Source organism: Megalops cyprinoides, chromosome 8, assembly GCF_013368585.1.
Source record: "Megalops cyprinoides isolate fMegCyp1 chromosome 8, fMegCyp1.pri, whole genome shotgun sequence".
Taxonomy (NCBI): Eukaryota; Metazoa; Chordata; class Actinopteri; order Elopiformes; family Megalopidae; genus Megalops; species Megalops cyprinoides.
In genome coordinates, this window is record NC_050590.1 from 12,468,895 (window position 1) to 12,496,670 (window position 27,776).

General features: G+C 43.4%; 1 pseudogene; it reads right to left on the minus strand.

Moving 5' to 3' along the window:
* LOC118782284 overlaps window positions 1-27,776 on the minus strand; it is a 295,763-nt pseudogene that overhangs the window by 7,851 nt on the left and 260,136 nt on the right.

Below are 27,776 nucleotides of genomic sequence, written 5' to 3' on the forward strand. Positions count from 1 at the left end.
TGCAGGCGAATGAGCCTGTAACTCAAGGGTCCCTCTCCTAACAGAGTATGGTGTAGTCTGGCTATATTAAGAAAACATCCTGTTTTTCTCTGCCAGTACACATATGTTAAATATAAAATCAAAATAAATCACAGAAAAAACCTATAACTTTCATGTATGGGCTACATATGCATACAGTGCCCTCCATATCCAGTTAACCCATGACAGAACATTAACAGAACATTAATACATTTAAATCTGTTTTTTCCTGCACAACTCTTCCTCACACAAAAGGGTCAGTGTGAAAGTCTTGCAACACAGCCTCTATCATGTGTAAATACGGCATTCTTATTAGACAGGCAAAGAGCTGTGAAAATACACAGATTTCACATTCACATTTTATACTGAGTTTTCAATAAAGTTTTAACCCTTTCGCACGTAAGTTAATTTATGCTATGTAGTGCACCTGCTATGTTACATGGTTTGTTATATTTTCATTAGCGTTATTAAGGTTCTCATAGATTTTACCGCCACATTTGCTATATTTTTTAACATTAAATCGCTGTTTCCTCAAAGCTAAAACTGGCTAGAATTTTTCCAATCTAATCACACTGGTGTGACCGTACATGTGAAAGGGTTAAGCTGAGGGGAGTTTGGGAAGGAATATAAGGTGGCAGGCTTTGGAAACGCAGTTGACAATTACCAGGATGACAGTGTTACCTTGGGAGAGTGGGAGATCTGTGATAAAGTCCACTGAGATGTGGGACCAGGGTAAAAAGGGTATGGGGAGTGGATGGAGCAGGACTTGAAGATAAGGTCCTTGTTTTGGGCACAGGTGGAATAGGCTGCCAGAAAGAATAGGATGTACTTCTCCACCACCTTCTCCTTCTCCACCAGCTTTGCCTCTGAATGAGCTCCAAGATCTTAGTCACTCCTGGGTGCCCCATGAGGTGTAATGACTGTCCCCACTGCAACACCTGAGACCTGACGGACTTGGGGTCAAAGAAGCAGCCTGGTGGGCTGTTACCTGGCCCTGCCTCCCTTAGTTGCACCTTCCTCATGGTAGTTTCAATACCCCAGCACACTGGAGCTACAATTCCGGATCTTAGGAGGATGAGTTCTGAAGTCTTGACCCAATCTGGGGGGTCAAATTGCCTGGAGAGAGCATCAGGCTTCTTGGAATATGGGCAATATGAGAGGACAAAGTCAAAACGATTGAAGAAGAGCGGCCACCTTGTTTGCTGAGAGTTGAGCCGCTTAGCCTCCTGGATGTAAGGCAGGTTCTTGTAGTCTATTCAGACAAGGAATGGATGTTTGGGTCCTTCCAACCAGTGTCTCCATTCCTCCAAAGCCACCTTAACTGTCAACAATTCCCAGTTACATATTTGCCCTCTGCATATTTGCCAAGTGCAAGTATGCAACTTGTTGTCCTTGCTTGACCTTTGGGACAGGACTGCTCTAACCCCCATATCTTAGGCATCTAACTCCACAATGAACAGAACCTCAGGGTCTGGGAGCACCAGGACAGGGCATGAAGAGAATCGCTGCTTGAGATTGTTGAATGCTTTCTCCGACCAGCTGAACCTAGTGGATGACCCCCAAGTCATCAGAGGAGAAGCAAAGGAACTAAAGTTCCAGATGAATTTCCTGTAAAAACTGGCAAACTCCAGGAAGTTCTGTATTTGCTTGATGGATGTAGGAACTAGCTAATTGCTTACTGTTTCGTTTTTGTTGGGGTCCATCTAGATGCTGTTCAGATGATGAAAGCTTGGAAAGGAACTGTTGAGACATGGCACACACTTTTCCAATTTGACAAAAAGGTGGTTTCTGAGGAGATGATGCAGGACTTTTCTCACATATTGGGCATATTACTGAAGGGATTTTGAGAATATAACAATGTCATCAAGGTAGACAAACATAAAGCAGTTCCACATGTCCTGAAGAACATCAATTATGACAGCTTTGAACACAGCTGGAGAATTGACCAATCCAAAGGGCATTATCAAATGCTTATAGTGATCAGTGGGAATGCTGAAGGCCACTCGTCTCCTTCGCAAATTTGGATGATGATGTAGGTGTAGCAGATATTCAAGTTTGTAAATATGGTCACCCACTGAAGCAGCAGACATCAGGGAGGGGGTAACGGTTTTTAACTGTAATTTTGTTCAAACCCCTATAGTCAATGCAAGGGCAGAGACCCACATCCTTCTTACCCACAAAGAAGAAACCAGCTCCAGCAGATGTAGAGGGACCCATGCAGCTCATGGCTATGGCTTCATGGATGTACTCATCCATAGCAGCTGTTTCAGGAGCAGACAGAGAGGATTCTTCCTTGAGGGGGGGCAGGTACGAGGCAGTAGGTCGATGGCACTGTCATGGCATGATAGGGGCAGAGGCAGAGGTAGATGGAGGCAGAGATGTAGCATGCTTCTTCCTCAAAGTCAAAGTCAAAGTCAACTTTATTGTCAATTCTCCAATATGCACAGGACATACGGAGGATTGAAATTGCGTTTCTCTCAGGCCCACGGTGACAATACAACAGTTCGACATAACACAATGACACTGAGAGACAAGAACAAAAACAAGAATTTTCACAGAAAACAAGCTACAAATATTAACAGTAAGGGCATCCAGGCACATGGTAGGTTTATAAATATGAAAAATAAATATAAAAAAAACTACATATTCCACAGGAATATGATGTAGACTGTTTTTATAAGTAAAGTGACTGTGCAGATCTGTGTGAGTTTGCGTGTGAGCAGATGGCTGAGAGAGGGAAGAGAGTTCAACTTCCTAACAGCCTGGTGATTGAAGCTGTCCCTCAACCTTGAGGTACGGGCCTGGAGGCTTCTGAATCTCCTCCCCGATGGGAGGGGACTGAAGAGCTTCCTGAAGACTTTCTGAAGGTCAGTGTACTCAGCAGGCACTCAGGACAACTTAGGAGAGACAGGTGATTCAGGAGGCTGTGGGCATAGCAGGGAGACTCCAACTCAGTCAACATTCCACTGGACTAGTGAAAATGCAGATTGTGGTGGACTAACCAGGGGTACTTCAGAATCAGTGGAAGCTCTGAGTGAAGTAGGTGCAGAGGTGCAGTGTATTTACATACCTGTCCAGAACCCAGGGGTTTTTCCATCCAAAGTGGTTATGGTATATGGTTGGTGAAGGTTAGCCAGAGAGATGCTGAGGTGTTTAGCTATTGTGCCTGTTGTGCCAGAGTCCACAAAGCATTAAGGATGTGCCCTTCTTCAGGGAAGTTGTCAGCAGAACCCCAGAAACAGCAGACTCGGGAGCCATGATTAGCCTTGTCACAGGCCTCCAGTCCCTGAATGAGATCTGACATTTTTTCTGACTTTTTTTTAGATTTCTGACATTTTAGATTGGCAACATGTACGCAGAGGTATTGAAAAGGTCGACCTTTTTACCAAGGTTTTATATTCTCTGAAGAATCTGTTAAGCTTTCATAGATAAAGTGAGTGTCTTGTGATTGTGTTCAGTCATAAGGACTAACAAATCTGTGAGAAAACAACCAGATAGGGAGGAAACTTCACAGTGGAAAAAATCATGCTGCCCATTTAAAAAAATATGTAGGTCAGTAAGTAAAGTCTGAATCTCAAAAACTAGAAGATGCACAAATAATGCGTACAAAAAAAAATTCTGGGCCCTTAAGTATTACTGGAAAATTTTATGGTATAGAGCACTAGTTTTACCATACATGGTACTCAAAGATACAGTAGGCAGAAGTTCTACTGTTGACCAGATGATTGGGAAAGTCTGTATCAGGCCTACTGGACACTTAAAGTTAATACCTTGCAATACAATTCAGTTTTTTAGAGAAAAATTGCCTGTGGGGACAAAGACACTCTGTCAACAGCAGGATAGCTTCAGATAACTGCAGAAAATGGGTTACTGAAACAATGCTTATGTGGCCGAACACTATGAAAGTAATATATAACAAGACACCACACCAAACTACGCCACCTAAGGACTTACACCTTAAGATTTGTAACCATCAATTCGAGTGGAGAGGCTCCCCAGCACGCAGACAAGTTGTATGAGAATGAGACAGAGACGTGTATTCCAGTTGACTGGGCAATTTTATTAAATAAATGACAAGAATTCTGAAAGAAGAATATGTCATTAATAACAAGCCTTTATTATAAAAATAGATCCTATAGATAAAAACACTTTAGCTAAGGACATGGCAAAGAATGGAAATCGCAAGACCAGGGTACTGGCTGTCATAAATAAAAAAAACAAGCCAATGCACTAGAATGTAAATATGGGCCAATGAATGCAGTTACCTGGAGGGGTGGAGGCCAGCTCATCAAACTCACTCCAAGTGTCCCAGTACCTAGGATTACACACTACAAACACACACACAGCAAGCCGTAGTATAATGTGAAGGTGCTTGTAAATATTACGCCTAGTTCACCTCATGCAGTGCAGGGAGAAGGGAACCACCATCCAGTAACCCAAACACCAGCGCAGCTAACTGTCTCCTGCTGGTAAAAGCGAGAAAGTTAGAAATTATGATGAATACCTATGGAGCTGAATATTTAAGCAAGGTGACAAGCCAGTACCCGGAAGCTGAGAGCCAGGAGGAAAAGAGTCCCCCAAATACAGCTGGCAGCAGCTAAAGCATTGCCCAATCAACACCTCTGTTAATATTAACCTAAACATTAACTAAACAACTAAAATACAACAAACAAAAACACAATAGCGAGAAAAAAATGAACTCAAGAGGAAATAAAAAGATCGCATCTACCAGATGCGACAAAGCCCACCATGGGGGCCGCCGAGTGGCCACACAACCACAAAAAAAAAAATACAAAGAAACAAAAAAACAAATACAAGAAAAAGTAAACGAGCACAAAACTTATAATCAGGCAAAACAGCAATGGCAGACACCTGTGAATACGAGCACACGGTTAACGTAAGATGGCCATAATCTTAATTATGGGGCTAATAATTAAGCCATATATTCAGTTTTACCGGGGGTTAATGGCCGACGCATCATACCTCCGTTCCAGCATTCAAGTAGGCACGCACTAACCCGTAGCCCTCATACGCTGCATCAATCTATAAAAGTAATTTATAGATTAAAAAAACGAGCGTAGGCAATCGACATATTTAAACAATGAAAAGACTTTAAATACCGTTGTCACCGTTTCTGATGCATTCCTAAGAAGCCAAGCATGGAAGGGGGGAGAACCGGTAACTGTTTGGGGATACAATACACCATGAATATTATTTCAAAGAAATGTTAAACTAAACTGAAACATCAAATAAGACCAACCTTTCTGCAGTCCTCGTCTATTCCCGCAGATAGAGAGTGGAGTGGAGTGAACGTATCCCGAATAAGCCGAGTCTTCCTTGTTTTAACCTCGCAGACGCTAGGTTAATTGCGGGAACAGAAACAGCTGTAAGAAGGGGGGACTTGCGCTTCCGGTAAACTACGGTGGCCAAAGAGAGACACTTGTCCAAGAAGTGCTGCCACTAGCTGGTTACATTCTACCCCCCCCATCTGAATCGACGTCCCGTCGATGTTTCTACCACGACTCATGCAAAATAAAACAAAACAATACATGGGGGCGAAAAGGAAACGGGATGCTAACACCAAGGTCTAAACACTAGCAAAGGTGTTGTACTAGAGCCAGGTACCCGGGAGGCGGCAGCCCCAATACCCAAACTCACCACTGAAACTGGGAGACGATGTGGGTTGGTATTTTGGCCCGGCTGTTGGGCGATAACTCCTACGTAGAGCCCCTATGCTGGTAGAGGGTATAGCCTGGCTGCAGGTGGAAGATGTACTTGGTCCAGCAATGCATTCGATGTTATTAATGGCAGAATCAGACTCCAGCTTGGGGGGCGAAGGGGGCCTAGAAGGTGAGGGAGGTAAGGGTAGTCCTGGATATTGTGTAGCTGGCACTGAAACCACGACCCCAGGAACGGTGTCCTCTTCCTCTACGGGGTGATGGGCTTCCTGTGGCGATCCCTGTGGCCCCTCAGCCACTTAGGTTATGGTGATTTAGATGTGGAGAAACGTAATTTCCTACAGCCAGAGGTGGACTTTCTTGGTCATCAGATATCTGCAGATGGTATAAGTAGAGGCCCATACAAAATAGCTGCAGTTCGACAGTGGAACATTTCCAGCACAGTCAATGAGCTGAGGTCATTGTTAGGTTTCTGTAGCTATAACTGTCAGTACTGCGGCTTTGTAGCCAGTTTGTTTTTGTTTTTCCGGCCATGTGCTTTTGTTTTCTGTGCTCTCATTTGCCTGCCCTGCCCCTTGTTTCTCCACCTGTGGCTTGATTGTTCATCTGTTTTCTTTGCCCGCTTGTTCACCTGTGTCTTGTTTCCTTGTTAGCATGTGCATTTATAACCCGTCTTTTCCTAGCTCGTTGCCAGTTCGTCCCAGTTATTCTGTGTGGCAACCAGCAATCTACTGTCTCGCTGTTCTGCCTGCCTGCCTTTTTTTTGATCTTGCCTGTTCCTGACCACAAGTTTTTGGATTTGATTCTGTACCATCTTGTTCTGCCTGCCTGCCTGTTTTTGATCTTGCCTGTTTCCCGACAACAAGTTTTTGGATTTGTTTCTGTACCGTCTGCTGCGCTTTCCTGGTTTTTGACATCTTGAGTCTGTTTGGACCCCGTTCTCTGGATTCTCCCTGAGGATTTAAATAAAACCCTTGTGCATCCTCCAGCCCTGTCTGTGCCTGAGTCCCCTGCCTGAGCCCTGACAATAACAGAAAGTTCATAGAAGCCTTCTTCCAGTTGGCTGTCCTTCTTGTGATGTCGTTAATTCTCCTCTCAGAGAAAACAATACTGCCAGATCAAAGCAGCTTTTTAGCTGGTTTAGCTGGCTTTCAAAATGCCCTCCAGCAGTAAAAAGAGAAACTAACCAGAGCCCCTATATTAAGTTATGCTGACTTCGACCTTCATTGCTGAAACCAATGCAAATAGTCTCGTCTTAGGTGATGTCCTCCCCCAAGCAGCAATGGGACAGAAAAAGAGTGATTGGATATAGTTGGAGAAAACATCACTATAATGAAAAGATTGATAACAATTTTAGCAGCATGATGTTTGAGCCCATTGCCCTAAAGTAGGATTTTTCAGAGAAATGTAGAGGTTATCCTCTGACATACAAGTTCACTGTGACAACAGCAAACAACATTTTGAGATGCTTTGAGCAGACAATCAGCAGAGATTTGACACCTCACACCTGTGCAGGACGCTCAACTTACTTCTTTATGGAGTCAGTCCACACCTGTCTGTCACTGCTTTGCTAAATCAAGAGCAATTGCTGGATAAAAAACATGATTGGTTGGTTGTGCATCAAGAGTGTCTGAAAGAAGCACATGCCAGAGTAAGAGTGTATGCTCGACAAAATGTAGCAGAAAGAGTCTCACGGCAAAAAAAAAAAAAAACGAAATGTTCTGATCACCTGCCAGTGTAGGTCAGTTAGATGACTCATGATACTGATTGTTGGGCAAAAACAAGATACAAAGTGCATAGGGACCTACTGTGTCCTAGGTGGTAGATGTGCAGGGTACTACACGTAGAGTTGAACCAGTGGAAGGTGGCCAAATTAAAAGAGTAAATGGGGTTGACTTGTATGAGTCCTGTCTCAGTCCCGAGACTGGCAAGAAACCAGTCCCTCTTTTGTTTCCCCTTTTACCGTTTGTACTAAGTCTGTCAGAATCCTCAGATCCTGGGTTTGTGGTGCTTAACATGGTAATATTTCCTGGAGTGAGTTAGGAAGTCAGCACAGAGAGCTAATAGAAACCACTAACTTTGATGTTCAAGATATTAATGAACAAGAGGTGATTACTGAACCACTCAGTACTGCACCTGTATGTGGTGAACCTGTTGCAGACATCTCTGTCAGTAAGTGTGTAAAGATTAACTGATTTGCAATTATTCTGTTGGCACCACTCAAATTGCTGGCATAGACATCAAGGGACAGAATTCAAATTGTTCAGTGAAACTTTTTTTTTCTCAGAATACTGTACATGTTATGTATTTTGAAAATCAGCACAAGAATCAACTCCTTCAAAATGCAAACTCATCCTTAAAAATACAGAAAATAACACAAAAATACAGAAAGAGATATGTTTTTTAAAATACAGGAAACGAAGGAGAACGTAAAGCACGTCTAGCATATATTATAATGGTCTGCAATTTTCAGGCAAAGGGTGTCACCAATCTCTATACAAAAGCTCATTACATTCTGTGAAAGATTCTGAATAGAAACATTTTTCATGAAACCATCCATGATTGTTATGTTGTCAGAAAGAGAATCCAAAACAGTGTGCAATGAAGAAAATGGGCTAGGAGTCTGAAACCCAAAAACACAAAGAATATGCCATGAGAGACGTTTTAAATCTGCAAGAACAAACGGCATTGTCTGGGTACACATTTCTCAAAAACTACTAAATGATGTTGAGTGAATGAATCTGGATTTCATGGTAGTTACTTTGGGCTTGAATCTGTGTTTCAGCATTCATCACAGCTGCCGGCTTACTGCTGTGTTTGATGACAAACATACGCAGCTCTGTGAAACATGAAAGAGGAGGTTGCCTGAATTCAGTGCTCCCTCTGGTGGATATTTCGGTGTAATGCAATGATAAAATACAGTTAGAAATTCACATCCAAGCAAGGAACAGTATACTGTGTAAACGGCAATCAATAGACTTTACATTGGATGCGACAGAGTATAGAAGATTACTGCAAGCAATTCTGCAAATAGGTAATGTTATTTGATAGAGCAAAAAAGATACTTTAACCTCAGACTTAAACCATGATAATATATGCTGCACATAATTAACGTACTCCTTTTTCATGTGTTTATTAAAACATATCTTTTAATGTATTTTTTCTCTATGTATTTCTATGTTTTTACAAGGTGAATTTGCATTTTGTGGGCAGCAAATTACATTACATTACATTACATGTATTTATTTGGCAGATTCTTTATCCAAAGTGACTTACAAGTGAGGTACAGTACAACACAAGCGAAAAACCATATGTAGTCAACAATATTAGAAGCGCTGCATGACCAGGTTTCAATGGTTGACCAGGCCAGGTGCAAACTAGTAGGTAAAGCTAACAAGTGTGTTAAACCATTAGATTACTTTTTTATATAAAAATATTTTATAGTTTAGTTGGAGACAGATTGTGACATGAGAAGTTCCTTTAGGGGGGTAGTGTTTCAGGTGCTCATGTGAAAGCGGAAAAGCTGTGTCTTCAGATGTTTCTTGAAGAAAGAGAGGGACTTGGCAGAACAGATGAAGTGTGGAAGTTCATTCCACCATTGGGGGACAACAGCGGAGAAGGTCCTGGATAGAGAGTTTACGCTGCAATGCGACAGGACCACCAAACACCGTTCGGTAGCAGAACGTAGCGGTCAGGAGGTTACATAGGGCCGTAGTAGTGAGTTCGCGTAGGTAGATGCAGTTTTGTTGGTTGCCCTGCATGCAAGCATCAAGGCCTTGAACATGATGTGGGCAGCTACAGTGGAGCAGAACCAAGAGAGGTATAACATGAACACTTCTTGGTTGGTTTCCTTCCACAAAGGAAAAAGAGAAAATAATATGTAACCCCCACAAGGTCACTAAGAGTATAGCAGGTGTAAACATTCAATTTAATTGAATAAAGAAAGGGAGGAGGCTTGTGTATAAAAAAATAAATCACTTTAATTTCTGATATTTCAGGTTAAGGGGTGTGCATTCATGTAATTATTTATTTTTATCATTAAAAAATGCAGAGCTTATGGATCAAAACTGTAATGAAGTATACAAAAAAAGGTAATAAATGTAAATAAAAGTCATAAACAGGTCAGCTGTGGCTATACTAACCCGGTGGAGAGACTAAGGGCTGCACCAGAAGTACACCCTACAATAAGGCAACCTTGATGGGAATTCACTACACACTAAATAGGAGCCAAATCACAAAGGCTGTTCGCTACACACCAAACAGGAGCCAAATCACAGAGGCTATTCACTACACACCAAGAAGGAGCCAAAGCCCAAAGGCTGTTCACTACACACCAAACAGGAGCCTAATCATGAAGGCTGGTTCACTACACACCAAGCAGGAGCCATAGGCTACTTAATTAATCTAAGCTTTACACAGCACAGCACACCAAGAAGGTACAGAAACCCAATCTACTTCCCCATGGAAAAGTTCCCAGCCACAGCTACGACCAAAGAAAAGAAAAGAAAATAAGAAAACAAAACCAACAAAATGAAAGATTGGAGGTGGTTTCACAATGAGATTTCCTTGAGGCTACAGGCCCAGCTAGCAGGCACAGTAAAAGTTAGTAGTAGGCCTGTGTAGCCTCCTAAGTTGAGCACTGACTACAAAATAATGATAGGGAAAACAGTGGCTACATAAACATTCTTAATGTTTGTAGTTTGCCTTTGTTTCCTGATCAGGCAGGCACACGGGAATCGTTGATAACCTCTGTAAACTTCAGTTTCAAACAAACGTTGCTCTAAAGTGATGTCCTCCGCTCCAAGTTTCCTCAAGTGAAATTTCAAATCGCTAGGTCTTAAAACTCAACGGGCCCACAACCCGGTCTCAGTTATCCGTTTTTCTCACCGCCAGCACAGCGAACTTGTGCAGATGCTATTCATTCGGCGTTTACCGCCTGAATGAAATTTAAAACAACAAAAGAGAGCCGTGTGCTGCGAACTACCGGTGTCGCGTCATGTCACATGACCACCGTGAGACTACCTGAGATTTAAAGTGAACGTGACCCCCGCCACATAATGATAAAAGAAACACAGTGTTACACATACCAGACTTACAAAAACGAGAACATATGCAACTCAGCCCCAAATACACCAATGAAACAACACAAGGCCTTCACTAATCAAGTTACAAAACATTACACATGTAATCACAGCTAAAATCAATGAAGGAGCACCAAACAAATGAAGCTGTGTAACACAACACCATACAGAAATCATTGGAGTACTGTTGTCGTGTGGTGTGTTTCATTTTTTTTCATTTTTGTCCTGCTTGTGGTTATGGCAGTCTACATTGAGTGCGCTGCTTTGGTGTGACAGGATGAGCTATGTGGCTTTTGTGAATAACTGCATGATTTGTCCTGTTCTATGGAGTGTTCTCTTTGACCTAGAGTGGTGGAGTTTGGGGTTAAAGTGATTTAGAGACCCTAGTCAGACCAGAGCTACTGAACGCCAGCTACTCTCCTGACTACCCTCCTCTGAGTTGTGTATATGAATTTGCAATAAAGATCCATTTTATGGTAATCTGGTCTCTGTGTTGTGGTGTGTGCCCTGGGATTCCTGGGTTAAGCCGTAGTGGTTGGCGACATCCCTTTTTACAGGCGTAGTAGGCAGGATTCCAGTAGTAGGGCAGACAATGCAGACAACCCACCTCCCAGACCAGAAGCAGTTACAGTGAATGCAGTATTGATACCATGGTTTATGGGGGGGCAAATGCTTGAGTGGCCAACAAAGAATAGACTGTTCTGAGTGCATGTCCAGATCGCTATACCCACCAGTCGTGACACTGTGGATAAAATCTTTACCTTGCTGAAAAGCCTATATGGGGGGACTGAGTCAGTAGGACAACTAAGGGCCCAGTTTTTCTAGTGCAGGCACGGGGCAGAAGAAGGGGTGGGGGCTTTCGCACTTCGTTTCTGTGAATTGCACCATCTGAGGGCGACAATGAGATGTTACGGGCACAATTCTCCATGGGCCTGAGACTGGGGCCTGTACATCAGGAGCATTGGTGCAGGCGTACAACAATACCATCCACATTAGTACTGGTTTAATCCCCCATTTTGTAGTTTTTGGCAGGCATGCCCAGCTCCCCATGATTTGTGTGCAGTTGTCTGACCCCCCAGGAGCGGGGCACTTTAGAAGGGTGGATCTGTCAATGTTATCAGACTTTGACTGCAGCCTACCAGCAGGTCGAGGCTTGCACACAGCAGAGGCAGGTCTGGGACCAGTCCCGCTATAACAAGGGGGGCTGGGCTGTCCCCCTGTTGCCTTGGTTAATGAGTGCTAATCCGGAACGTCCGTCGTTGGGCCTGTGAGAAGCTGGAGCCAAGGTGGGTCCCCACACCTTTTGTAGTTTTCTCACAGGTGCGGCCTGGGCAACATGTGTACCACGTCCGTCCATAGGGGAGGGAAGTACCTATCCACACCTTGCATAGGAATAACCTGCGTTCCTGCCCTGCGTGTTTCCAGGATCCCCCTGCCTCTACAGAAAGTGAAGCTGCCCCTGAACCAGAGAGGATAATAGAGGATAGTAGTAAATTTGTTGTGTTAATATAATAATCCAAAATAAAAATTAGGGGTGTGCATCACGCATACATGGGCTACGATACGATTCAGGGACGATACATTTTAATACAATTCGGTGTGATGCGATATGATGCAATCTGATACAGTTCTTAACATTTGTTTAATGTAGACATTTATTTTCCATTATTAATTAAAATAAGCCAATTCTATAAAAATGACATTGCTTACCTTTAAATAGATATGCTTCATAAAAGACCAGGGAATCCCAAGTATTTAACGTTAGCTGTTTAAGTTACTTGAGTCTGTGTATCAAAATTGCAAGTACTGTTTGTACTTAGCTTGCTAACATGTTTTTTTAATGGTTCAAACGTGGCATTGGTTGGCAGACAGGTAGCTATCCACATTATTTTTAGAGTTAATGGGATGGCATCACTCAACATTATTTTTTGGAATTAAAATGTTGTATTGCTGACTACATAACTACAATGTTTTATAAAGCATGGCATTGGTTACCAGTTAACATTATATACATTTGGTTGTATAATTAAAACGATCGTATTACTAGCTACTTATTTTACTTTTCCATCTCCTTCACAACGTATACATTCCAAGATTTGATCATGATATAAAAACATCACAAATTCTAACTTAACCTTCAAATAATAGACAGTTAATATAGCAAGCTATAACTGTAATGGCCTAGCTACAGTGTTTCTCAATCCTACCCCTGGAGCCCCCCTGTCCTGCATATCTTTTATCTATCCTTGCTCCAAACATGCTCTTGATTAAATCAGGTGTGCTCAGCTAATCAAAAGTGCCATGATGAGTTCAGTCAGGTAGGTAGAGCAGGGAAAGATGGAAAACGAAATACCTTTAGATGAAACTGTGTGGAAGGAGGAATGGGGTGGTCCAATATTGTTTTCTCATGGTTTAAAAAACTCAAGGGGGGTCATGACCTTGTTTAAAAATAATTTCAAAATCACTTCTCAGGCTTCAGAAATAGATTCTGAAGGAAGATGGATCATTTTAAACACAATTATTGAAGACAAGCAAGTCTGTTTGATTAACTTATATGGCCCAAACTTCTTTGAGCTAATTTATAACATAAGGGCTGCAAAATTTGCAAATGATTATTATATAATGGTTGGAGATTATAACATAGTTCAAAATACTCTAATGGATTGTAAAGGAAATAACTCAATCAATTACTACCTGCATGCTTCTACAGAAATTACATCTATAATGGACACAATGGACCTGATAGACATTTGGAGATTAAAAAACCCAAAATCACAAAGGTATACATGGAGAAGACAAAACCAGGGAAGTCATATAGATTATTTCCTTATTTCATTTTCTTTGATATCCAAAGTAAAAAAGGTTTTAATTGAAGACAAAATAAGATCTGATCATCAACTTGTAACACTCCATTTAGAAATGACTGAATATCCACGGGGTCGTGGGTATAGGAAATTCAACCAAAATTTACTAGAGGATCAGATATTTGTAGAAAGAACAGAGGAATTTATCTCAGAGTTTTTCTTACATATCATAGGATCAGCAGACCCTCTTGCTGTTTGGGACACATTTAAAAGCGCTTTTAGAGGACACTCAATCAATTTTGCCTCACAAAGACAGAAAAAGTTTAGGTTAAATGAACTAAAAATTAAAAAAGAGATTGAAATGCTTACATCACTTGTGGACAGCTCAAAAGCAAATCAGGATGTGTTTGACAAACTGGACCAGAAACAAAGAGAATTTGAACAACTAATATATGACAAGTCAAGTATTATGTATTACAAAAATAAAGCAAAATGGATGGAGAGGGGGAAAAAATATAATAAATTCTTTTTAAACCTTCAACAGAGAAATAATGCAAAGAAAAATATACAAAAATGAGATAAGAATGATTCAAAAATTATCACTACACCAGTTGATATTTTGAATGAAGTAGAGAAATATTTTAGAGATTTTTTCATTTAAGTCCTTACCTGTACCATTAAATGAAGTCACTTGTAAATTATTTTTTCCTCATACTCATGTTAAAATATCTGATGAACAGAAAGAATCATGTGAAGGCCTAATTACAGATAATGAGCTTTACCAATTAGAGCTGGGGAAAATAATCGCTTTTACGATGCATCGCGATAAGAAAAGTGAAAGAATGCATCGATGCAGAAAAAGAAAATAATCGAGTCTTAAAAACAGTAATTAACCCTTTCATGCGTACGGTCACACCGCTGTGATTAGTGTGGTGCCTATCCTCCGGGTTTGGGCCAGAGGGACCAAGGGCCTTCCTCCACACTTCGGTGCCTTCTGGAAATAAATAAGAGTTCTTACAGAGTCTAATGTAATTAAGGTTTTGGTTTATTGCATATGACGATCAGTCATATACAGCAAACCGGGTTGGTCCGCGGAGCAACAGGTTACAATGCATTCGCAAGCATATCCCCAAGCATTCTGCCCTCCCCTCAACCTGCATCCATCCTTTATGCCTTTTCTCACTCCTCCTATCTCGGACCCCAACTTCCACCTCCTCCCAGGCTCCTCCTTCAAGATCACCCCATCTTCCATTTGATACACCATTATTTAATTTTTAAACTGTTACATTTTCCCCGCCTAGAAAATCCCATAAACACCATAGTCATCAATTGTATATTATTCTTAAACATAACACTTCTGAAATTTCCCATTATTTCCACTCCACACCTATATGATTTTTAAACAAAATTAAATAATACAGAGTTCGTTTTATTTTTAAGCATATATGCCTGGAATATCACCATTATTTCCAGGCCCACATTTAAATAATAAAAAGGGTTAAATAACTCAGTTAGCCAGACAGCGGTGCAGCAGACTGTAAGAAGGCACACAGATATCTATGTGCCATAAGCTACAAGGTTAGGCCTTAAAACAAAGGGTTAATGTAAGAACTAGGCCCCATCTGGACACGGCCCAGGAGATGGGCCACGGGAACAAGACAAAGAAGAACTAAACCCTGCAAAGGGGGGCCGTTAGCTCAGCACTACTATAATGGGCAACTGTGACAAATTGCAGTAAATCCACATACAGTTTGCAAGCATTTGTCAGTAGATGTCAGCTAGGCCAAAGCAGGCAATCAGCTGTTATTTTCTAGCTGTATGACTCCTAAAAGAAAATATAAAACTAAAATGGGATGCATATGTTAAAAGGGGCAAAAACAGGCTGATATGCGGTAGGGGCATGTCAGGGGGAGGAGATACAATAAGCGAAGGTGGCATGACTATGAGTCAGAGGAAAAAGATACAATAAGCGTAGACCGTAAACCAATAGGAGAAGTGAAGGGAGAGAAGATACAATAAGCGTAGACTATGAACCAATAGGAGAAGTGAAGGGTGAGAAAATACAATAAGCGTAGACTATGAACCAATAGAAGTGAAGGGAGAGAAGATACAATAAGCGTAGACTATGAACCAACAGAAGTGAAGGGAGAGAAGATACAATAAGCGTAGACTATGAACCAATAGGAGAGGATGGCATGACTATGAAACAACAACACAGCGCACAAAGGTTACATTTGTCATGTGATTATAGGACAATATGATGGTATCCTCCTTGGGGACAGAGGCTACCCCTGCTTACCCTGTCTAATGACCCCCTACCCTGACCCTGAGCCTGGAGCACAGTGCCGCTACAACCTGGGCCACTGCAGGACAAGAGCCAGGCTGTAGATGACCATTGGCATCCTCAAGGCCTGCTTCCAGTGCCTGTGTGGGCTCAGGGTCACTCCAGAGAGGGCGTGTGACATCATTGTCGTAACTGTGGTGTTACACAATATTGCCACAATAAGAGGAGAAAGATGCTCTCCTGCAGTTGTAGACCAAGATGATGCACCCCCCTGCCACCTTCCTGACAACCGAGATGGCCGGACTGTGAGGGACACAATTTGCAACAACCACTTCAACTAAGTGCAACATCACCCCAACTGCAGTTTTGTTTAAAAATTCATTTATTTTATTGTGCATTCTCAATGAATAGAGCAGTTTCATTTCCTCTTTATGTCCTGCAAATGAAAATGAAAGACCAAGCTTTAATTTATTAACACCATACACACCAATAGAAAAATAAAATCATTTTATAAACCCACCTTTAACTTGTGCTCCAGTAATTCAATTTCACGTTTTGTTTTTTTTTTTAATTTGAAGCTGTATGTGGTCCATCTGGAGGTCAAATTTTTTAATCTGCTTCTCTAGATGGACTTCATATAGATCTTTTACTGGCATCTGGGAAGAGAGACGACATTTTGTTAGAGGAGGTTATAGTGTTCTTGTTTTATGATTTCAGTTAGACACATGGGTGATAGACATATGAAAAGCCATTCTTACTGTGCTAAGATGTTCTCTGGAGTTGGATGGGGATTCCTCCACAGGGGAAGGGGAACAGCCAGCCATGGTCTGACAGGACAATGACAAGCAAGATTCTAATCTGTGACCAAATTAAAAGTTACCCCTCTCAGAATTTAAGGTATACCTCCACAGGCCTCTCTGTAAATGCTGAGAGAGTCTCATCATCTTCATCCTAAAACACAAAATGTTTTAAATATAGGCTACTTGAAATGTATGCATCAGGCAAAATCCGTTGAAAATGAGCCACTTACTGATGGTGGAATGTCCAGAAGATTGAGGACTCCTTCAGTCACTGGAGATTAAGGTGGTTACATGTGTTAATCAGTGATAAGCCTTTATTCAAATATGATAAACCTACCATTTATATAGGCGCTTGTGTGTTGGGGAGTAGTTGGCTCTGATGAGCTACCCCCTGAAATGCCATCCATACATGGCCTTTCTGCGTTCTGTCAGACTGCCAGCTCTTCAGCCGGGGTGAAAGGTAGTGGGGGGGGGGGGCTCCACCCGCTTTATGGGCCTCCACCTTCTTCCTGTTGGCTACAAAGTGAAACTCAACTGTAATGCCTAGGCCTACATTTACAACTGAGGAAACAAATTAGCAATAAAGCAAATGAAATATTACCTGATTGAATTATGTTTTTGTACTTGACCTTTACCTGCTGCCAAGCGCGTTTCACACCACTGGGGTTACATCTGATTCAAAAACATAAAATGCATTCAGTATTAATAGTGTACAATGCAGGCAAAATTGCATCCAAATTCTCAAAAGTTACTTTAAATATTGAATGCAACATAACTACTTTACACAACTTGATAATTTTACGCATTAACTCTGTCAGCAATTTTTTGCCACGCCATCTCCCTTTCCTTTGCTGCTGTCATCGTATTGCTTCTCTTTATGAATATTTGCCAGTAGTCTTGGTATGCTGTCATTATTACTTCTTGCTCTGCTGCCGCAAAAAACATTGCACGTGGTTTCTCCCTGTCAGAATCCATCATTTATCACATCTTCAGTGTTCGACTGATGATGGCTTTTAAAGTTCGCCGCGAACGCACACAATTCAGACTCTGCCTATCCGAGATTGAGTGAACTTAATGTCCGGAATTGGAATCATCCGTTCTGGAACCAAAAATTCAGCATGTGTGGCATTTCACTAACTCAAGTCCAAATTCGAGTTTAAGTTTTTCGATTTTTCCAACCGGCTTTCTAGAACGCACCCCTGGTAGATTCTGATTTTGAATCAAAATCTCCAGAGGACAGACAAGCCAGCTGGAAATGGGCAGCAGTGTAGCACAGTGGTTAAGAACTCTGGATAAGAACATCTGCTAAATGCCAATAATGTAATGTAATGTAATAATGGAAATGGACAAGGTGTTCGCATGAGGTCAAGCTAGTAAAGAAGCTAGAGGCAGACTTTCTTGCTACAATACGTTCTGCAAAGACATTGGCACTACACAAGAAGGAGGATCTGAAGAAGAAGAAAGCTCACAAAGCCTTGACTGTTCTGGAGAGTTGTCATGGTGGTCCCATGACACCAAGCAATTTGGATGATTCATCTAAACTGAGTGAGAAGCAGCTTTTAGCTGAAATCTAAAACTAACGATTGCCCCAGACTTTCGACAGATGAGACGTGTCAAAACAGCAGAGGGAAAGTTCAAGACGGAGAAATTCAGAATGGCGGAACTTCGAACTTCCATAAGAAATGCTTTGAAGTCAGAGGACAATTTCACAAGTGGTATTGACAATCTATTGATTAATGATGCACTGACAAGGAGATAATTTTGTTGCAAATCCTGCTTTTCTGTAGCATGTTCACATTGTAATAATGGTGAAATTACCCACTTTTTACACATTTCAGGCAATAGACATGCTTGAATTGTTCTAATTCCTATATTTTTGAATTCAGCAACCTGAAAAACCTATAAAAAGATGTAGGACTGGACCCGAATATTCAACTATCCAGATATCTGTTTGTTGGGTAGGTATTCGGTTTTCTATTTGGGATTTGGATTTTTTTTTTTTTGCTAAACAAAATACATTTTGTCAGCACATTCTTGTACTATATTTATACTTTTTAAACTGCACTGTTACAATGTGGAAATATATACCATCTCAGCTTGGGCGCCTGACATCCCTCTCACTCACAGCAGTGAACGTCACGGTGATGCGACAGTAGCCTCGAACAGAGGGCATAATGGTTTCGACCGACCCCTAGCTAAGTTTGTCACCCTGGAAGAATGATAGCTGCAGTGATACCATGCTTCTCTCTGCTTCTGGAGGGGCATGAGGCCATTTTTGAATATTGTGGCTCTGTCAGCAGAGACAGCGATCGCCTAGTTCCTATTGGGGCTCGAACAGAGGGCGTAATGGTTTCGACCGACCCCTAGCTAAGTTTGTCACCCTGGGAGGATAGTAGCTGCAATGATTCCATGCTTCTCTCTGCTTCCAGTGGGGCATGAGACCATTTTTAAATACTGTGGTTCCGTAAGCAGTGACAGCGATGAGTGTATAGGGTTGAGTGCAGAGGACAAATTTAGTTTCAAATCATAAATTGGTGGGGGCTAGTATGCTGTTTCTGCGCTTCTGTTTCACAGCGGTTTGTCAGGCGCGCTTTGTTGTCTCTGTTTTGGAGCCTGTTATTATGAGAATTTATGTAGGTCTATAATTTATCCATGATAAGAAAATTGTCACAAGCTGTTATTATGTCACAAAAAGTGCATTGATAGGACCTCGTTCAACCAAACCCATCAGGATTACAAACATGCACAAAACACACCAAAGCTTTTAGAAAATGATTTTTATTAACAAACAACAATACAGCCATGCGTCGCTTAACAGCCACGATACGTTCTGTGATTTGGACGTTGTGCCAACACCATACTATATACAGTATATGGTAGGCCTATACTATGTCCTGTACTATTATACGCCTGGCAGCGCAATCGCTTTATTTCCATGAGGCATGAGATACATGTGTTGCATGCGGGAAGTGTTGCCTTCACTACGGTTATGTCTGCTACGTCCCGTTCTGCAATCGGGTTTTTAAACTTTATTACAACCTTATGGGACTACGGACATTTATACGAATAGACATTGTCCGAATGGATGTTAAGCGGCGCATGACTGTACAAACAATAAAACTGCAGAATAACAGAATCTTTAAAAATTAATACCTTTAATTAAACCGAAAGACACGTGTTATGCTGTCCTCTCAGCCGAGAAGGGAGAAATGTTCTTCCCGAATCATGCTCAGCACCCCCCCCCCCCCCAATGCTACGATTCACTGTTGATTACCACCAAAGCTCCGGAGCTCAAAAAATAGTATTCGGGACAGCCCTAAAAAGATGTATTACAAGGAACAGTGGTAAATTTGTAAAGAAATTTCCTTAAATTTCCACACCCAGCATCATCCTCTGACCATCAATGGTGCAGCTGTGGAGAGGGTGAGCAGCACCAAGTTTCTGGGTGTGCACATAACAGAGGACCTCTCCTGGTCAAACAACACCACATCACTGGCCAAGAAAGCTCAGCAACGCCTCTACTTCCTCCGCAAACTGATGAGAGCCAGATCCCCAGTTCCCATCATGTGCTTCTTCTACCGTGGCACAATTGAGAGCATCCTTACCAGCTGCATCACTGTGTGGTTTGGAAGCTGCACCACTGCTAACAGGAGAAACCTGCAGCGCATAGTGGATGCAGCAGGAAAGATCTCTGGTACCTCACTCCCCTCCCTCCTGGACATCTACAACACACGCCTAGCCGGTAAAGCACAGAGCATTGCTGGTAACCCCATTCATCCATCGCACACGCTCTTCAGTCCCCTTCCATCAGGGAGGAGATTCAGATGCCTCCAGGCCCATACCTCAAGGTTGAGGGACAGCTTCAACCACCAGGCTGTTAGGAAGTTGAACTCTCTTCCCTCCCTCAGCCATTTGCTCCAACACAGAATTGAACTTTGAACCCCCCCCCATACTGAAGCCTGGACTATTCTCCACCCATTCTTACTCCCAACATTAATCACACACAAACTCACACAGATCTGCACAGTCACTTTACTTATATAACAGTCTACATCATATCCTGTGGAATTTATATTTATATTTTTATATTTCTAAACCTACCATGTGCCTTGATGCCCTTGCTGTAAATATTTGTAGCTTGTTCTGTCTCTAATATCACACATTTTATTTATGTCTGTGTTATTGAGCCATTTGTGTTTATTGTATATCTGTGAAAATTCTTGTTCTTGTCTTTCAGTGTCACTGTGTTATGTCAAACTGTTGTATTGTCACCGTGGGCCTGAGAGAAATGCAATTTCAATCCTCCGTATGTCCTGTGTGTAGAGGGGCCGGGGCAATGATTAGAGCTTTGTGTCGACTACGCCACCTACTGGAGGTCTGATCTCTATGTAGGAAATAAGCCTGGTAGGAACTAACCACCGGTTACCAAATACAACCAGCTTCCTGTATAATCCACACCAAGGCACACAGGTTCGTGCAAGGATGAAGCAGAGACAGGGTTCTATTAAAATTGTATACACTCTTTATTTTGATTGATCTGATGGTTACACTTTCATTAGTGGGGCTAAACACCCAGTTAGACACAGAGGAATATCGTACCGATAGCGGATACCGAAGACACAAAATAAACTAGGATGAACAGGAGCGGAGCTTACCAGAGGGAGACCTTGTCTGGAAGGAGGGTCAGAAGGACCACACGTGGCTACACACACACACACTGCACTGCACACCCCGGTGACACTACACTGCAAATGATGGTGGAGCAAAGACACAAATACCCACCACCAGGTGTCAAGCCTCCCTACTGGATGTCCCCAGTCCTGCCAGGAAAGAAAAGAAAGACACAATAATAAGACAACATAAGAAAAAGGGCCCCACCAGTTAGGTCTGAGCCCACAGGGCTGATCAAATAGCAATTATGGACACAGGTAATAACACCAGTACAAATCACAACACATAACACTTCCCCAACGGGCACAACAAGGCGCCTTAACCAATCCTGGAATGTGTGAAAAGTCAAGGTGAAACACACGGGCCCAGGAGGGCAGACTAGTCACAGATGGGGCCTAGCAACAGACGCAAGACACCCAAACCGAAAATAAACAACAGAAAACAACAACCAAGACAGCTAACAAGGAAGATTATGTTTACAATACAATACAATACAATACAATACAATACCACAGTAGATCATTCCTCATGCTACCCACCAGGAAACCCCATACCCGATATCCATACGCACACCACACGCACGAGCATGCACCCCACACCAACACGGAGCACGTCTACACACACCCAGCACCCTCAACACTAACTCAACACAATCACCTGCACGCACACACGCACCAACACACACGATCACACGTTACCACTCAGATGCTCCGGCCACCCTCGTATGGTGCCGCCGCGATAGAGCATTCGCTGAATAAGAGTCATAAAACGAAAAGAATTACTGAAGACAAAACAGCAGCCGGTGACCAAAATGCGGCCTTGATCTTGTGCACTTCCGGTAAGCGACCCACCACGGCCAAAGACGAAGAGAGGTGAACTCCCGTTGCTAAGTACTGACACCGCAACACAGCAAAGCAGCCTAAGTAAAGCAGATAGCAGTAGTTTAGACAAGCAGGTTAAGAATCGCTGACGATAATTCTAAAACACAGAATGGCTACGTACCGGTAACTTAAACAAGGACACGCACACACCGATTGAGTGGTACCCCAAATACGGCACACTGCGAATCACGATAAGGGCAATATTCCAAGTGTTTGGCCCTAAAACAAAGGCAGAAGTTAGCAACCCTAATCTGGCATACATAAAATCACAGCGTCAAGCAAGCGTTGACCAACATACCTTCACGGTTGAGACGTGGGCACCCAACTACTGCTCAACAACGATAGCGACTGGAGCATAAGACGCAAAATGCCAAATTGAGCAGAATTCAAATCGCCTACCTGGCTGCAAGCTAGATGCCGGGCTTTTAAAGGAATCCCACGGCAAACAATTAGCATGACTAGTGTCGCATATCGTGACGTCAGTCGATGGGATGCCACACTGCCGCTGTTGCTTCTGCTTAAAGGTACAGGCACTCCGTTACAATCTACCCCCCGCTTCTTTTATCGTCGGCCCGACGATACAGCTCACGCTTCCCAAAGTTGAACAAAGTGTGGACCCATCGAACATGGATTCGTCAGAGGTCACTGGTCCGCACTCCGCAATGGTTAAGCGATGGGGGTTGGAATGCTGACCTGCTGTGACCCGGGCGGTGCGGCGCTGAGGGTGCTCCCTATCGCCAGAGCAGGGCGCTACTGGCTGAACGCCTATGGATTCGACAGCCAATTCGCTGGGGGGAGGATCCCGGTTACTCATATCCGGGCCCGCAGAGCCCCGCAGCGGTTCATCTTGGGGTGTTTCAGCCATGGCTGGAGTAGGATGATCAGTACTAAATACTTGCTCCCCAAGGAGAACATCTTCCTCGCTAGACAACTCCCCTGGATCGCCCAGGGGCGGTTCCTCCAGTGGAGTTAGCCCCGGGGACCTGTTATAGACCTGCGGCCCCAACACCCTTTTCAACATGCTACGATGCACATGTTTCGGCCAACTCGCATCATTAGCAGGGACAATCGTGTACACGGCCCCACCTTCCAACGGGGCCCGCAGAACTGTGTGCACCACCGGATTCCACTGGTCCTGAATTTTATTACGACCCCGCACCCCGAGGTCACGCACATACACCAACTGCCCTACTTTTAAGGCTGAGCCCCGCACCCGTGAGTCATGTTTGTCTTTGCGATATTCTGCCGCAGCTGCAAGACGCTCCCTGGCCCCATCAAAGGCTACCTGGAGCCGGGTCTGGTGCTCCTGGACCCAATCGCACACCCGGCCCCCAACCGGCTCACGAACCCGCCCAAGGAGGAAGTCCACTGGCAGCTGGGGCTCCTGCCCAAACATCAGGAGATGAGGAGATTCTCCTGTGGCCTGGTGAGGGGTGGTGTTATAACAGAAAACCACATGCGGCAAACAAGTTGCCCAGTCCCTCTTACGGGAGGCAGGCAAGGTGCGCAGTAAATTGTGCAGCGTGCGGTTAAACCGCTCGCACTGGCCATTCCCCGCCGGATGGTACGGTGTTGTTCGAGATTTCCGGACACCGTACATAACACAAAGCTGTTGGATCAGGATACTCTCAAAGCAGCGCCCCTGGACGGAATGAAGCCGGCTAGGGATCCCGAAGCGGTAAAACCGGGCCACAGTTGGGGCCCGCTGGTCACGTGTGGGGACTGCAATGGAGTACTTACTAAAAACATCGGTAATTACCAGTACATTTTCTAACCCCCTCGTAGTTGGCTCCAGAGTAGTAAAATCCACCGCCACCATTTCATTGGGTCGCGATGCCACCAGGTGACCCATGAACGTGGAGGCAGGGGGCCCAATTTCCTTAGCCACCTGACACCTAGGGCATTCCTCACACCATTTGCGCACCTCAGAAAACATTCGTGGCCAGTAGCATCGTTGTCGCACCAATTCGAGGGTTCGATTAACCCCTTGGTGACCATGCTGCTGATGGAGTTGTTGCAAGACTTCTGACCGTAAAGAGGCTGGCAAAATCAGCTGACGACATTCTTCACTCCTGTTGGGGTGAAGAACGCGTCGATAAAGCACTCCCTCACTTTCGATTAACCGGTCCCACTGACGCAACAAACCGAGCACCAGGGACGGAAGTTTTTCCCTTTCCTCGCGAGTTGGTCGCCTCTGGTCCTTCCAAAAGACCAGAGCTGCCCGAATCACGGGATCGTTTTCTTGTAAGGCGCGCAAGTCAGGGGGGGCATGAGCCGGCAACACCGAGACTACCAGTTGGGTCGCCCTAATGCTGTCCCCGGGGGCTGTGACCTGCTGCAGCAGTCCAGGGACTGCCGTCCCTGGAGCCAGGTCCTGCACCCCCTCTGTGTCGGGTTGATACTGCCGCGACAGGGCATCAGCATTGAGGTTTGACTTCCCTGATCGATACTTTAATTCAAAGTCAAAAGACGCCAACTGGGCTGCCCATCGGTGCTCTACGGCCCCTAGCTTTGCAGATGAGAGGTGGCTCAAAGGGTTGTTGTCAGTGTACACCACACACTTCTGTCCCAGCAAATACTCCCTGAATTTCTCCGTGATGGCCCATTTAAGTGCCAGAAATTCCAATTTCATAGAGCTATAGTTGCTCATATTTCGTTCCGTTGGTCTAAGAGCCCTACTGGCATATGCTATAGGCCGTACCCTCCCGTTCTCCTCCTGTGAAAGCACCGCCCCAAGACCACTATGGCTCGCATCTACTTCCAGGATGAACAGCCGGCTAAAATCGGCTACATGTGCATATTGGAGAATTGACAATAAAGTTGACTTTGACTTTGAAAAAAGTCAACTTTTTGCCGCCATTTTGAAAAACTCCTGAACACTGAACCAGTTCAAGAATATATTTTAGGTCCAAGAAATTGTCCAGATTTGTGCTGGAAATCCAGGAAATTGACCACCACATTAAGTTTCCGCAAGATATAACTAGGGCTGCCCCCTAATGCGCTCTATGCACGGAACAGTTCCGGGTTTGCTTATACCGGCAGACCAACTTCCTGTTTACGTTTCCACTACACTGACTGACACCGACCACAAACATCGGCAGACATGGCTGAGTTCTACAGTTGCTGTCTTCAAGACCTACCTCCGCTAACAGTTAACGACATGGAGCAACTTGTGAGAAAGTCATGTGCCACTCCCTCCAGCAAGCAGGAAAAAGGATTTAAAATCTACATCTAAATAAATAAAAGTAAATGTAAATGTAAATATATTGACAACTACGAGGGTAAGTTAAAATGTCAGCCTACATAGTTTCACGTTAACCTAGCAACTAACGTTAGATAAGGTTAGCTATTTAATTCGATTAGCAACAGGCTGCTGTATTAAAACCGACTGACCGGCAGTAAACTATTCAATTGTATTCTGATTTTGTGTCATTTATCTTTCAACAAGCTGTCAAGACTATGGAAAAAGTTTAGGCTACAGTTTCAAATTGTTTGTTCATTTTCCTCCCTCACAGTGTCAATGAAAAACAAGGTGACAGGAGAAGTCAGCATGAGGCTAGTCTGTCATAGATCCATGAGGAAAAATGAAAAGCTACACGACTTGAGAGTAGGGTCAATGTTAGGGTAATGGTTAAGCAAACTAATAGGCTAAGTTCATAACTGATGAGATGATAAGTACTGCATCTAAATATTATGTGCCCTGTCTTTGTGTACTGTCTACTGTGAAAATGAATGGCTAGACTAACATTTTGTGTAACATTTTGTATATAGGCTAGGATACAGTATGATTTTATCTGTTATTTTCCCCCATGTGAACACTTCAGCTGTTAAGCAGTATTTCTCATCTAAGCTTCTACTTCTTCCTAGATGGTGTTAAAACACTCAAAGCCTGTTATTTTGGTGAGCTCCCAGTGTTCCTGTGTGGCAGGGACTGCCTTATGCAATCATTTGGTTGCACTGCTTTACTAGACCGTGCACTACTCCCAGCAAAATATTCCTGCTGTACCCCCAGTGCACAGCTGCACAGATACTGAGCAGGTCTGGCATAAACCAAGGACACTGGAAAGTTACTGATCATGTGAGTTGTACTATATCTATGCATATGTAGCTATTGTGATGCTATGTCAAACATGTCTCTCCTGTCAGGGTATCAATCCAGGCCCGGTGGGAGAAATGGCGATTCGCAAGCCCATAAAAAAGCCCAGTCACTGTGTGAGGTGAGATACATTACCTTTGCCTTATATCTCATTGTAGTTTCACTGGTATTGTGGCAGCAATGCAGTGTAGTGGTTTTCATTTTTTTCTTTCACTGTTAATATTTTTTCAGAAGTTCTCTCTACAACGCCCTGGAGGGGGACATGCCAGATATTACAATGTTGCAAGTCTCAGAGGTGTACAAGGACTTCACTCCATCAGCTGCACCTTTGGTGACAACAATGCGCATGTCAGCTGCAGTCCCATTAGTTCAGTCTGCTTTTGGGGCTGTCCAGGCAGGGAGTGCGTTGTCATTTCAGCTTAAACCACCAGCAGTGCGGGAAATCATCAACATCCCAAATCCCCCTGCCCACCCTCCCCTTCCCATCCAAAGCTATAGGCTCGAATCATCCATGTGTGCCTGTGTTTTATCAGAGCAGGAACTACTACATCTCAAGTCTCTAGAAGTGTCATTCAACATGGCTCACAGGATAGAAGCCACAACAAGGGAACAGAGTTCATGTCAAGAATGGCATCTCTTGAGAAAGATGCGAGTGACATCTACGCGCTTCCACAAGGCATGCCATGTTCGCGGGCATACGTCAGCAGAAAATCTGGCTGACAGAATGTTCAGGGGAACTGTCCAGACCAAGGACATGAGGAGAGGTATCGATATGGAGCCAGTTGCAGTTAAAGAGTACTGCAGTCTTAAAAATGTGAATTATTCACCTTGTGGGTTTATTGTGCATCCTGATGCTCCATGGCTGGGTTGCTATCCCGATGGAGTCATCTTTGATCCGTCTGAGAACCCATCATTTGGTCTCCTTGAAATCAAATGCCCCAATATCCAGAGCTATGTGGATTGTCCCTATGTTAAAATGTCAGGTGGTGTGTTAAAATTTTGGAGGCAGCACAAGTATTATTGGCAAGTTCAGGGCCCGATGCTGTTGACAGGCTTAGATTGGTGTGACTTTGTTGTCTGTGCCCAGGAGGACATGCTAATCGAGCGAATATACAAAGATGTTGAGGTTATACACACCATTAGAGAGAAAGCAGATCATTTTTTTTTACCACTACATACCGAGGTGTTCGCGTTAGGTCACTCAATTGGCCACGGACAACTGGTGGTCCATCAAATTACTGTAGTTGGGCTACAAGAGATTGATTAGCCAACTTTGTAAGGTCTTTATTTATTTTCAATTTCATAATTTAACTTAGCTTCTGCAGCTGTGATGGAATGTTATCAGTCACAATGTCACTTTGTCACAATACAATGCATGTATTGAAATGTATGCTGGATTTGGCCAGATTCAATGTTGGAATGAATTTCAAGGTTTATATTTATTTATTCATATTTATTTATTT